The sequence below is a fragment of the Melospiza melodia genome, chromosome 3 (genome assembly GCF_035770615.1).
Source record: "Melospiza melodia melodia isolate bMelMel2 chromosome 3, bMelMel2.pri, whole genome shotgun sequence".
NCBI lineage: Eukaryota > Metazoa > Chordata > Aves > Passeriformes > Passerellidae > Melospiza > Melospiza melodia.
In genome coordinates, this window is record NC_086196.1 from 42,727,288 (window position 1) to 42,738,629 (window position 11,342).

The 11,342-nt window shown below is 42.0% G+C and overlaps 1 long non-coding RNA gene across 1 annotated transcript; it reads left to right on the forward strand.

Moving 5' to 3' along the window:
- The first annotated feature begins 1,686 nt into the window (after positions 1-1,686).
- On the forward strand, positions 1,687-10,800 carry LOC134416726 (uncharacterized). Its single transcript, XR_010027347.1, has 3 exons — positions 1,687-1,788; positions 7,560-7,641; positions 10,784-10,800. It is a non-coding gene; the product is annotated as an uncharacterized LOC134416726 (long non-coding RNA).
- Positions 10,801-11,342: the final 542 nt, after the last annotated feature.

Below are 11,342 nucleotides of genomic sequence, written 5' to 3' on the forward strand. Positions count from 1 at the left end.
AAGTGAGATAATGTTGCAAGGCAATGAAATCAGGGGAATTGAACATTTAGAGCAAAGATGCTAGGTTTACTGAATTTTGAAGCTTGACTTATTTTTCTTATTCTCCTGTAATTTCTTCTGTCATTAACATTCATATAGACTGGTGCAGTTTTGTATTAATTCATATTAAAATACCTTACATTGCTGAATATTTCTGTGACTTAGAGGCAATTGCACTTCCAACCACAGTATGATTTCTTTCAGCCAGTAGATACATTGGTTATGAAACTTCTAACAGTGGTTTTTGGTTTCTGTTTACTTGACATTACATTTGTCAGAGGCGTCCAGGAAAGAGCTCCCAGCTTCTGCTCCATATGGGAACATGGTTGCTGCCATGGCACTGTGGAAGATGTCCAAACTCAGTCTTGTCCTGGCTTCACCAGTTTAATAAAACGAGTCCTAGTTGAAAATCCCCCCCCCCCCCCCACCTTTGTAAATGGGATGTAGGGAACAGTGAGATTTGAGCTGTAGTACCTCTTCCCAGGCAGAGAGTAAATGAGGGAGGTTCCTTTCTCAGAGGTGATCAGTCATTGATGCAGGTTTGGATGCTCTGGCTCTTGCAGTGGCACTGAGCAGACGGTGGTGATTAAACACTAAACATCAGTGCAGCGAGTTAGCTCCTTGAAATCAAGTTACAGCTGTGTGTCAAAACTACCTCACCTGTATAGCTGGTCTGAAACCTGCTTGACTGTGAAAGTACCACAAAAGGTGTCCCTGCATGTCTTGGTGTCAGCAGCAGTTCTCTGCTGGGCTTTGCTTACTACAAACAAAACAGCCATCAAAGTCTGGAGAGGGAATCTTAAGATTGGATTGTGTTCCCAGAGACTAGCTAATAATTTATTTTTTTTTTACTAGCAAAAGGTGCTGGAAGCCTCACACCAAAACCCCACTTTTACTTTCCTTTCTTTTCTTCTGAAAGAAGGATAAACAAAGGCCTGCCCACTTGTTGGTTTTCTTCTGACAGGACTTTGACAGCCTTGCACAGCTTATGCCTGTGTCTCAAGGTGTAAACCACCTACCCAACTTCAGAAAGCCAGTTATGGAAGGTGAAAAAATACAACTAGAGGAATCTAGAGGGGGAAAACAACCCCAACAATTTATTACCACAGTGTGGAACTGCTTATTGCAACATGCAGAGAAGTGGCTCCTTAGTCAGCCAGCTCTCTTTGTGTAAGGAAAGAGGAGGGGGTTGGAGTTCTGGGTCTCTATCAAAAAGGCTGCTGGAGGAGGCCTTCAGGGCCATTTCTGCTGCTGAATGTGCTTAGAAAACCCCAGTGCTGCTTCTCAGTTTTTGCATGTCCAGGATGCTGAGAAACGCTGGGGCACTTGTCCAGTACACTCAGTACCCTGTGACTTACAGGCACTTGTCTGTGAGCAAAGAGTGCACTTCTGCTCTAGGACATTTTCTAAATAAAGTCGTAAAATCCTTTTGCTTTCCAATGGCACATTTGGTGCAAGGGGGGAGGGAAGTGCCTCGTGTGTACTCAGGGTGTTAATGCAGGCAGCCTTTCAAGAGAAACAACCGTCTCTGATGCCAGCAGCGAGGAGTGCCAGCCTCCAGTGAGACAGGGCAACGTTCCATTCTGCCAGTCCTGTTTGGCAGCACAGCCAGGCTCTTCCCACACCCATCTCAGTGCACTGCCAGCACACAGGGCAGCTGGAACACCGCAGGCATTAATAATGCAGAGCAGCCCTACAAGAGACCCAAGCCACTGCAATGACGGGAAGGAACAACATGTGGGAATGCAGGTCTGAGGCAATCAAGTGTCTTTGAATCTTTGCAACAAGGATACTGTGATGAGGGGGGGAAATTAAATTTGCTTTAATCTAAAGAGGCAGTGCAAGTATTTACAGAGAATTATTCATAATCACATGTCACTGCATGATCTTTTCAAGCAGGAATCTTCTCCCATTGCTCTGTTACTGGAGAATTTCCAGAAGGCTACAGCTTTGAATTGGACAGAATTACTTGAAGTTGTAGTTCTTTCCTTGACTTATGAATTAATTCTGATCACCAATTCAATTTATAAACTTTAACTTCTGAAACACTTTCTTCTGCAGTTCATTCCCCACAGTGTTCACCTGTAAGCCTACTTTATAAGTATATATATATATATAAACAATATATATAATTCAGGGATTATTTTTTGTCTCTTAACAGCCATCAAAAAATAATAAGTTTTTTTCTCTATTACGTGAAGTGTGATTTTCTGTTTGTGTAACAGGTCTTTAATAAGTACAATAAAAAAAGTATTCCTGAATCCAGTAACATTACAACAGCTGATAGCTGTATTTACTGTAATTATATAAAAAACAAAGATTTGGATCACCACATGCTGACCTGGCTACTGTTAGTGACTCTGCCACATGCAAAGTCTCACCAGAGATTCATTTTGATGTTTTTCAAATTGACCTGAATTTTCATATCCATATATAACTGCAAGCACACAACTATTAACATGAAGGAGTTGGGAGTGCATTTTATCCAGTTCACATCATTAATTGCTAGGCTTACAAAAAAGTCTTTTATTGATACTCTTATGAGTTGTATAGAATATTGTTCAGTAAAGAGTTGCTTGTTCCAGAAAGTTGGTGCAAAATTTTCACACTGCCTTAAAAATCCCTCAAACTCTAGACCTGATTTCGTTTCTTTCCTTACTCTGAAGATCCTTCTAAACACTGGCAACACTTGCCATAGATTTAGAGTTTGCAGTTAAATTATTTTGTAGCTATCCAGTTTGTTCTATCCATTCCATCTGTTAAGCAAGTGTTTTATTTTTCTCTCAAAATGTTCTATAACTCTTGGAATTTTAAGGATTTCATTATTTTTAGTGTAGTAAAAATAATGGACCATATGAAAATGCTTTCACAAATGGATATCACAAAGGATGCACAGTGTGACACACGTTTCTTGGAGTGGCTCTCTGTGGCCTGTGTTGAGCCTAGGATGCACTGCTGTTTTTACCAGATGTGACTGATCACTGAAATAAACTACAGCAGCAGATTCTCTGTTTTCTGAGGTCCTGAAATGGAAACTGCTGTAATACATGGAATTGGGTTAGGTCGTGCTTCCTAATGTTAAACTGAGTGGCAGCCCCTCTGAGATGGCCCTGTCCTGTTAATTCATTGGATTATCCCAAAACAAAAGTGCTGCTCAATCTCCCAGCTGACTTTTGTTTCCCTGAGGAGATTAAGCAGCAAGTAGACAGTGACTCACATACTGAGAAAACTGCCAAAATATCCAAGTGCAGACATAAAAATTCTGCATAATACCTGACTTCAAATTAAACATGCAGACATGCTGGGGAATTCAGATTCAGAGTACAAGTGGAGAAATTTCAGGTGAGTTTAAAAAGTCATTTGAACTGATGCTGTTAGCAGTTGATCTAAATTACCTCTAATGATTTACTGTTAATTTATCCTGGACAAAACCAATGTTTGCCACCAAAGGTTATGGAAGGAAGAAGCTTTTTTTTTTTTCTCCTGTTTCTTTGCTGAAGGAAGCTTTTCTGCAGGACAGATGGAGACTTTTTTAGACTCCTCTTTCTGTCTTTTCTAGTTCACTCCTCAACATATTGAATAATTTTGGATTTTGCTTTTTTCTAATGGGACCTCTGGTGAGCGTGATTTGATAGCAATATGAAGCTGCTGACTGTTAATTAAGAAATCATTAACATGGGGTTTTAGGGAATCTCAACTATTTTAACGAGCCCCCCTGTTGATTCTGGGCACATACTGCCTCTTGGTTTCCTTTTTTGGAAGACTGTAGGAAAATTCCTACCCAGTTATAACTGAACTTTAATTTTGTCCTGGTGTCTGGGGTGTTAATATTTGATCATGGATGTGCTACCAATAATTGCAAAGGAAAATGGTTGATGGAAAAGCTGACAGCTGTTTACAGCAAATCCTAATGGTGTGTCCTAGATTAGCAGAAAAGCTTGACACATTGATGTTTAAGTCTTTTTTCATGAATGTTTCATCACTAGCAGTAATAAGGCTTTGTACGTCAATAATTTTCTACTTGATCCCTCTGATTTTTCTTCCAAATTAAGTCACATTCTCACTTGCACTATCACCTAAATGCCAGATGCTCAAAGCCATTTAGGCATTTCTGTGCTGAGTGTCACACCACAGCAGCCTTTGGAGTGTGTGGGTTTTGCAGCAGAACTCACGAATGTGTCCTGGGTGGATTGGCTCCTGGGGACATGGGTCGGCATCCTGGGAAGGAGTACATGGGTGCAGGGAAGGAGCACATGGATGCAGGGAAGGAGTACATGGCATCCAGGGAAGGAGCACATGGATGCAGGGAAGGAGCACATGGATGAAGGGAAGGAGCACATGGCATCCAGGGAAGGAGCACATGGATGCAGGGAAGGAGCACATGGCAGCTGGTGTGGGGGGCATAATGGGTGCCCAAGCAGCCCAGCAGAGCAGATGTAGTGGAGACACACGTGGCTGAAGCCTTGCTGGGCTGCCTGGCTCATGGATGAGTACCACTGTGAGCCTGGCACCAGAGATCTGATCTCCTTCGCCCTAGAAGCCAACATTCCCTCTTTGCTTGTGGCCAAGCACCTCATGCTTTTTGTCATACTACTGAGCTATGTCAGGCTGCAAGGAGGGCTGGTGGCTCCCTAAAGGCAGGTGAGATGGGAGCTTCAGTGACTGATACTTGTAATGGCCCCAGGCAGTGCAGGAAGGAATAAAGCCCATCCTGACACTCACCTGAAAGCACCCCCTGCACCCCTCCTGGTGAGAGCTGACAATTCCTTGTGCAAGATACAGGACACTTCATAGTGCAGGATGCAGGACACTGAGCCTCTGCTCTGCTGGACTCCTGGTTGTTCAGCCTGCTCCAGCAAGTCACTGACAAAACACATGGTGCTTTTCCTGGGAGACTGGAGCTCTACTTGCCTTAAAATCATTCGCAAGTTTTTTTGCTACCTTTAAAGTAGCGTTCCTTTTCCCCTGTAGCAGGGGAGAGGAGCCTTTTTCCATGCAGTTACTGTGCTGTCTTCCATGGCAGTGCTTGCAGCTCAGACCTTGTGACAGAACAACTGCAGTTAGGTCTGTAACCATAATGCCACCTATAGTGAGATTTTTTTTTTCGATATAGCCCTTAAATCTTCAGATTGAGTATTGCAGCTTCCATTTGCTAGGAAGACCCCTTCCCAGGCTCAAAACTCAGGCTCAAACCTGAGACTTCGGATCCCAAAGTGCAATTCTTACTTTCTTTACTACCAAAATACACAATTAATTATTTTCAGACATTTTTTATGACCTTGTACAGGATAGTAGGTGCAGCAAATGGCTTCTGAATACTTAAACTGTCATTAATTACTTGCATGTCACGTACTTGTGAATGTGGAAGTCCAGGTGGTAGAACAAGAGACAATAAATGAGAAAGTGCTTAGCCTGAAGACTGAAACTCATCATGGGACTTACTATGTGAACCAAAGCTGCAGCAAATAGGTCAACATACTTTCAACACAGTTGGGCTTTGTTAGTCAAATTTAAAAGAAACTTTCCAAACAAGTGGCTATTTATAGCACAAAGAACTTTAACTGTAAGCTCCTGTTGCCCCAAGTATGTTAATTTTTCTTTTTCAGTTTTCATCTCGTCCCCAGTTTCTGATAAGGAACCTTATTTTTCAGATAGCCTTCATTCTCAGGTAAATTAGTTGTCCTGTAGCTACAGGTCACCTTGTGGATTTATTAGAGATGAATCAATTAATTGTATCTTTAGGGAGAAAACTGGCATAGAAATGAGGTAAGAGAGTAGACGGGTGCAGTGGTTAATAACCATGAGAAAAATTTGTTCTCTCTTCCTTTTCCTTCACAGAGTTCCTATGTAAGCTGGCAAGGCACATGTCAAACTGCCCACAGATAATTATACCTGCATCCCTTAAGCTGATGGATAAGTGAAAAATACAATGAAAAAGTTTCAGTAACTATGACAAAGACGCTGAATGAAAGGTGTAAATTGGCCCCCTCCATGCAGCCCTGCTCACTTTGCCTCCGGTGGTCCCTGGCTATTTATTGTTTCATAGCCATTTATTGTTTATAGCCATTTATTGTTTCATGCCCTCGTGCAGGACAAGCACCCTTGTTGCTCCACCCTGACCTGTGCAGTGAGGGACATGTTCTGGCTGAGGTTTTCAGCAGGTCAGCACTGAGTTTTCTTGCTGTCCTCTGCCTCCTGGCTGTTACTGCTGCAGGTAACAAAATACCCTTTAGTGCCTGCAGGGCATCTGTAGCCAGCCCAGTCCATAGGGTTGGGAGGGAGAAGCTGCCGTTCAGAGTAATTTAAAAACAGAGGAAGAACCTCAGGAGTCTGAAAGGACTGCATGGCGAGTTCTTGCCACAAGAACAGTAGGTAGTGTGGGAGTGAGATGAGGAAAACAGGGAAGTGGGAAGAAGCATGGTGACCCACTCAGGGATTGCCACTGCTAGTCACACTCCACCAGCCACACGTGAAAAGCAGTGTATGATTGCATTTTATTGGCTATTATACAAAGGTCACCATGCAGCTCTGTTGAGCATACTTATCAGTTCATGAGGGCCTGATCACCATAACTGAGCTGCAAGATTCCATGAAAACTGAACTCATTATTTATTGTACAATGCAGAAACACAGGTGTCCACCTTTCTCACAAGTAGCCTTGGCCCAGTAAGGATTCTGCCCGGCTGTGTTGCAGACAGGTTCCTTAATGGAACATCATAATGGTACACGGGGGATGAAAGGCAGCTTGTGTGATTGCAAACACAAGTAAGAGGTGCAGTGCACACCTGTGATGCCACCTTCCCTTCTGGGCCCTACTGATACATGAACTGTTCCTAGAGACCCTCTTAATTCAAAATGACTTACTTACCTTTAGATATCTCTGCCTATAACAACTCAGATAAAATGAGAATGGATTTCCTTACTAAAACAATTCTTAAGTGAAATTTGTGGAACTATTAAAAAAGAAAAATTTTATATGATTCTGTATTATAGGGCATCATTTAGAAAATAACTAAATTGTTAAAAGATTATTTTTCTGTAGCATTCCAGATCCAAATTGAATAAAGATGCATAAGCAATTTTGATCATAAGTCTGTTCATCTAATTTTACCAAGCAAAAATCATCACGGACAAGCTTTGGGGATATTATCTCAAAAAAAAATTATAACTATTTTGAATCAAAAAGTAGAAATGTTTAATTTATGCAAGATTAATTCCATGGGTTATGAGAGTCATAATTTTTACACTAAATTATTGGAAAATATTTTGTTAACAATTGCTAGCATTTTCAGGGTACTTTTTTTTTGTGGGTGAATGGGTGAAACAACAGTCTTCATTAAAAAAAAAGTTAATTCTGCTTTCCATTTCAGGGTTTTGGTTTTTTGTTTGGTTTTTTTTTTTTTTTTTTTTTTTGGTGACAAATATGTGTGATACCCCAGGCTACTGTTGTTTGTTTGTGTGACAAGATTCCTGTGTCACTTTGACTGAGATGAACCTGATTTCACTTTGGTATTTCACAGAGCCCAGAAGCCACATTGTTCACAAATAAGAATAGCAAATGGAGAGAAGAAATGAGGACAGACTACCTGCTTTAATCTACAGGTGGGAAAGCTTGCACAAGCTAGTCCTGGTGCCACTGGGACATGGTTTTCACTGGCATGATTTCTTCTCTCTAAGGGTGTTTTTCCAATTTGTCTCAGCTCATGCAAAACCAGAGTGAGCCTTGCTAATGGTGAGGGACATAAAGTTACCCAGCAATTTATATTTCTTATGGTGCCCAGGAATTGCCTTTTAATGGCTTTCCTGGGATTGGAACTGGAAAAAAAAAATTATATTAAATGTCAAAAGAGAGAGTGTACAGTCAGTTGCCTTGGTGAACCAACACTGCTCCAACAGAAGCATTCCTGGATGGCTCAGGAGTGATCTTCATTTCATCAGGTGAGACTTTGCCATTTCCCTTAAGGTCAGGGACCCAGACTCTGCTGGGTCTACAGGAGCCAGATTGGGGTCTTTCCATTGTCTGTAATAGGAATGGTTTAAGGCTTTTTCTCTCAAAAAATTAGTGCCCAAATATGTAAAACTATCCTCACATAAAAAAAAATAAAATCTATATAAAATACTCTCCCACCATAGAAGCCATGAATCTGCATGCTGTTTTGGTTTTACAAAACTCTGTGGTGCTGCAGAACCAGCATTTCCTAGTAAGTGAAAAAAAACAGTTCTACAGGCTTTTGTCTCTTCCAAGCTGAAAACTCATTAATATTTATTACCAAACAGGTATAACTGAAATTATGAGCTACTCACTTTTATGCTGCCACAATTTTCATCTAGTTAATTTTAAATTTGCAATTAGAGTTTCTCCAGCAATTTAATTACTGAAGCCAAGGGAGCAGCCACATTGCAAGAGAAAAATAAAGTAAAAGTCGTTTCATTGCACAGCTTACCCTCAGATTCTAAAAATCAATGGAAAAACTCCTCCTCCAGTTTAGCTGATTCTGCTCAATATACAGGATTCAGTCCTCCACTGCATGGCTGGTGTGGTAATGACACTCTGCATTGAAAATTAAAACTGCCCCAAGGAATTCAAAGCAAGCACTAGACTGACCTATGCAGATGTTGAAAGAGTGATCCTGTGAACTTGTTTATGAATGATAATTCCTTTGCTACTGTTAGAAAGAATTCTTTTGCAATAAATGGGGTTTCTTTATCTGTGAAAACCCAGATGATTTGAAATATTCTTTTTCTACTCCAATTCCCAGCACTTCATTCTCAGTCTACCACCTGACTGTTTTTCATGGAAACCAAGAGTCCTTTGACATTAGAACTATATTCAAAGTGGGGGTAATAAATCCTCCATCTGATCCAATCAGTGGCATTAAATGACAAAAGTTTATTTTTTAAAAACAACAGGAAATGTGAACATCTGCTTTACAGCCCCCAGGGCTCTTTTCTTGAAATAAGCTTCTTAATAGTTGAGATGAGCTCAGAGAAGCCATGAAGATCTTTCCAAAATTAGGCTTCAAAGATCACTAAGACCTCTTCTCTTCTCTTCTCTTCTCTTCTCTTCTCTTCTCTTCTCTTCTCTTCTCTTCTCTTCTCTTCTCTTCTCTTCTCTTCTCTTCTCTTCTCTTCTCTTCTCTTCTCTTCTCTTCTCTTCTCTTCTCTTCTCTTCTCTTCTCTTCTCTTCTCTTCCATTGGAATCTCATCACAGTCTCCTCTCTGCAGGTTCTGCAAGAGAGGCAGCTGTAGGTGCTGTCCCCTCTCACAGCAGCCCTCGTGCTGGTAGAGACCCCCATGGCTGAGCAGCTGTGTGCTGGTGGGCTTGTTGGATCATCCCATGCTGTGCTGCTGACACACTGATCCATGTCTGGGTTCTAGCCTTGTGATGAGGAGGTGCTTCTTCATCACAGAAATCTCAGTGAGCAGCAGCACGTAAGGCATGCCGGGGTCCAGAACATGAATACATTATGATTCAACTTCTGACAGTGCCCTGATCTTCCCCATCCTTCAAAGGTGTCCAAGTAGGTCTCCTGTGTCCCACACAATGTCCCAGCTGTCACTCTGCCTCAGAAAGTGAGTCCTGCTTGGCTTAGGTCGGTGCTGTCTTCAGCAGGATGCTGTAAGAAATGAGATGTGTGTACAGAGAGTTACTGGCTCTGATGAGGCCAATGCCCTCTCCATGGACTATAACATCATGTTTTCCCTCTGTTTTATCTGAACAAAGTCCAAGAAGGATCAGCAACACAAGGGCAGCTATGTGGCATGACTCAGAAATCCAGTTTTAGCAAATGTCTTGAGACAGGTACCTGTGCTAAACTCAGTATAGACAGAGGGAATAAAGGACGTGTAGACTGCAACAAGAGCTTGTAAGCTGTCTACTACAGCAAGCAATCTTGAAGTACTTAGGAAACATGGCACCCAAACTTAGAGAGAGAGTCCAAAACACTACACAGCTGTCTGCCTTAATGCACTGTCAGAAATGGACAATTACGGGCCCTACAGAGACCATGGTTCCTTTTCTAGCTGCTTTGCAGAGGAGCAGTGCCCAAGAGCTGTCTTTGCACAGCCACAAGCTGGAGCCCAGCTACGTTTGCTGGGAGTCTCTGGAGAGAGCTGCCCTTCTCCAGGTAACGTGCTCTCCCCTGCCAAGGTGCTGGACACTCCATCAGGGCGTTCTCCCCCAGCTGGCTGCTGTCTCACAGACACCCAGCAGAGGATAAGGAGACAACAGTAGCAACCCCTGCAATAAGATGACAACAGCCTTCCAGGAACCATGTCAGAAGCAGCAACTTCCAAGTCAATCCCAACTCCTAGTGCTGTTTTCTTGGCTGTACTCACCCTATCCCTGTGTTTTGCTGATCACCTTTAAGAGGTGGGATGTGGTGGCAGCTCTCTGGTCACAGAGAGAACAGACAACTTTCCCAGGCATCATTCTGGGAAAGGCTGTGAGAAGCTCAGAGAAAAGAATTACAACCACTTCTTATCTTAAATGGCTGCACCTGGTGTTTGTGGACATGTGGAATGTGTTATGGAAACAGTTTACCAAAGGGTGGTTTCTTAATTAGCCAATGGTGATGGTGTTTTCATTAAAGGACTCATTAGGTCCACCTATAGCAAACTAGAGCATAAAAAGGAATGAGTTTCTTAATAAAGGGAATTAGCCTTCTGATCTGTCTGTCATCTCTGACAGTGATAGTGTCACAGATTTTATTAAGGGAGACTCCAACCCTGTTCCGCCCACCAGACACAGCAAAATGTAACCTACAAACGCAGTCCACGTCTATGTGTAAGATGCTGCAAATTCCACCTCACTCTGAGTGTCAGGTAAGAGCAAACTGACCCCCCCCTTCTGTGTCTCTTATAAAACCCCTGGGAGGCCTAAGGTCTTCAGAGCTGCCCATTGTCCCACAACCTGTGCTGACAACTTTTTTAATGTCTAAGTATTCCCAGTGTGAACTGTGGTTTCTGGAGATGTGTATCTGGAGTAAAGCGCTCTTACTTAAGTCAAATATTAATTAATACTTAATACCTATGTCAAATATTGTGTGTTGTAGTAATAGATCTTGCAGCTGTTTGCAAAGAGGAGCAATTATTGTCCTTATTTTAAATGTGGGAAGTGATTGTCTCATCATCATCCAGAAGAGTAAGGAGAGACTAGGATGCTTTTCTCTTGATCCTAAAACTTGTACACGTAATTTCAAAAACATGCTTCCCCTGAGTGATATGGAGTTTTTTTATCATTTTTCCACAGATACCTGCATACCTAAGGGCAGGACCTCACTGTTATATTTTAGGCATATTTG